This window comes from Xyrauchen texanus, chromosome 45 (genome assembly GCF_025860055.1).
Source record: "Xyrauchen texanus isolate HMW12.3.18 chromosome 45, RBS_HiC_50CHRs, whole genome shotgun sequence".
NCBI classification, from domain to species: Eukaryota; Metazoa; Chordata; class Actinopteri; order Cypriniformes; family Catostomidae; genus Xyrauchen; species Xyrauchen texanus.
Genome location: NC_068320.1, coordinates 16,311,380 through 16,314,729, shown reverse-complemented (window position 1 = coordinate 16,314,729; position 3,350 = coordinate 16,311,380).

Here is a 3,350-nt window from a genome sequence, read left to right as displayed (position 1 = left end):
ATGCCACATTTGTGTTTGTGAGTTCATCGCCATTCATTTCATTATATTTAGAACACATGTATATTTTATGAGTACACATGTACTCATAAAAAGTCAAAGAAACCTTTCGCCCAAAATTTTAGTTTTCCTGGATTAGACGACGACAACAAAAATATTTATGTAGCTTTTGACTGACTTTTTTTGTCAATTTAAAGTAGGCTGGTGGCTTGTATTACAGTGTGGGTCACTGGTACTCTGTGTTTAGAATGTGGTGTGTTGACCTTGTCATGTGAGGCCATGTATATTTGGTTTTGTTTGTTCCTAATCCTGCATGATCACAACACAAAGCAAGATCATATTTCACACATTGATGCATTTGCTTCTCAGGATAGGAAGATAAGCATGGAATGATACAAGGAGTACGGGGGATTTACATAACATGTGTTTATGTTGTATTTAAGAATGGCTGAAAATGAGTAGCTGACATAAAAGTAGCAGTTCACTTCAGAACCAGACCATCAACACCAAGAGATTGTTTCAAATTGTCAATAAAACTATTCATTCGATGGATGTGGATCTAACCAAATTGTTTGTGGAGGGTTTGAGGGTGGAAAAGAAAGCAGAAGGCTAGCAAGCAAGCAACTGTTTAAAGCATGGGCTGGGCAGAAGGAACACAGGCCCGTCTCTTCATATGGCAGGAAAAATAATCACAGCAGCAAGCCAGAGTGGAACACAGTGTGTGTGTGTGTGTGTGTGTATGTATGTGTGTGTGTGTTGGTATTGCTCTCATAATTTATATAGTTTAAAATGCATTATTTGAATCGTAATGCCTCTTTTCTGTTACTAAGTAGGTGTGTGTGTTTATGGGTACATGCAAGAATCTGTAAAAAATCATCCATGTCCTCACCTCCTTTGCACACAAACCCACAACCCATTAATCTCAACTAATTTTAACTCTGTGTCTGCCCACAGTATGAATGTATGCATGAACTGCTGCGGAAGTCTAGGTTACCCGTCTCTTAGGAATGTCTGGCCTTTGCACTGACACCACTACAAAGCCACAGAAAAAAGGAGGACAGGCCACGACTGTTGTCATACAAAGAATGCAAACAAACAAATTGCAACAAACTTGACACACTACTTGGTTTCAGTGTGCATCCTGTATTTATGTCAATTTTCACATTTTGTTTTCTCTTAGTCTGCATGAGCATAGGTGAGTCAAATCTGTTTGTCACAGGACAGATCATAGTACAGAATTTAAGATTGGTAGGATGTCAATTCAGGCCTCCTCCTCTAAACAATGCAAATTAATGTACTCAATCATTTGATGGTGCAAAATGTATATTTAGGGTGCAAAAAGTTTATTTGGGTGTTTTAAAAAAATATATATATAATATAGCAGCAACATTTGGGAGTGCTGTTTGTCTTCAATTTGTGTTTCTACTAGACTATTTGGGTGCAAATAGCCATGCTGTATGGCAGTTATTAACACCTACTGCAATGTTGGGGAGTAAAAAGCAAGATACAGATATGTTATGGTCTCTTTTAATTGTATGTCTGTACATAACAGAAACTTAAAAACTTGGGAATTAAAAACTTCAATCATCATAATAGAGACGTTATATTTCCAAATATTATATTTTCATCTCACAACTAATTATAGTACTTTTATTACTAACTATCTGCAAAATGTTTGACCTGCTTGATTGTTTTGAGTCACTTTGACCCAGAAACACATTTTGAGTTTTATGCACTGTAATAAGAAATAAATTATTTTAAGAATAATTTTTTTTACTCCAAACTGTTGTCAAGATTGACTGATATATTAATTTAAATGGTAAAGAGTCTGCACTTATATAATGCCTTTTAACCTTAGCGGTATTCAAAGTGTTTTACACTGCATCTCATTCACCTATTCACACACACATTCACACACTAATGACGGCAGAGCTGCCATGCAAGGTGCTAGCCTGCTATTGGGAGCAACTTGAGGTTCAGTGTCTTTCCCAAGGACACTTCAGCATGTGGAGTTGTATGGGCTGGGAATCGAACCACCAACACTTTGTTTAGTGGAAAACACGTTCTACCACCTGAGCCACAGCCGCCACGCTTAAATACTTTCCCTTTTTACTTGAGTGCATTAAACTCAAAATATGTTTCTGGGACAAAGTGATTAACAATGTTGGAGCATATCATATATTATTGGTATAAATTTTACATTTGCAATGCCTTGTTTCCAGATGTCAGGCCAATTGGCCTGAGTCATAATCCATTTTTGGTGGCAGCACCAGCCTAAAGACAAAGGACAAGAAGTTGAAACAAAGAGAATTTGTTCACATTTGCACTTTCCTTATTCTCTTATTTGTGTGAAAACGTGTTGACGTTTATGATTGTGTGTGGTCCAACTAATCAGACTAAATCCAAATAGGACATAAGGGGATAGCTCTCTCTTTCCTGTAGGAGCTCTGAGAATTCAAAAACAACAACAAAAAAAGACCTTTTCTCTCATTCCAAAGAGTGCTAAACCCATCTGGTCTTGATTGAAAACAACCGTCTTTTGTTCTCTCGAGGAGTTGCCTTGGATCACTGCAACAACATCAAAGACAGATACCCTTTATTGCTGAATTAAGATCAGCTTACTGTTCTAACACAAACCTAAACCACTGGAAAAGCAAGACATGGCTCAACTGCTCTCAGAACAGCCTAAAAGGGTGACATTTACCAATAACATATAGCATAGCATATGCTTCTGCCAGCCTAAGCCAGGCATATGCTGGAACAGTGCCCATACTTTCAGTCTGAGAGTTGAGAGTTCATTCTGAGAGAAAAATATTTTCTGCTGAATAGTATACAGTCCTGATATCAGAGGTCTTGATCTCTGCCATTTAGTTGTTATGACTGTTAAAAATGTGCCTATAGGTCTAGGTCGTACATGTTGTACTCTCTCACATTACGTTATCTTAAAGCACACATACTTGCCCGTGTGGCCTAATGAACCCATAACACAGAAAGAGACTGCATTTTCTGAGAGTAGAGTAGAGGAGAGTAGACTTGTTTTCACAAGGGCTACAGTGCTGTGAAAAAATATTTGCCCTATGTATAGTGCATGTTTTAAAATGATTAAACTAAGTGTTAAGGGTCAGTGTTTATACAAAGATTTTTTGTGAACTGTAAAATGAATGACTAATGTCTTTGAAGTCCATCCTGGATTAACTGCAGAAGTTAGTAGATGCATTGTCCTTGTTAGTTAGCTGATGAAGGGTTTTGTTGGCAATTAATTGATAGTCTATGTCTCGTCACGTGGAAACAAAAAAAATTATATTAGCAAAGATGCCGTTCAATTTATTGCAGATTTATAGATTAAGATGAAT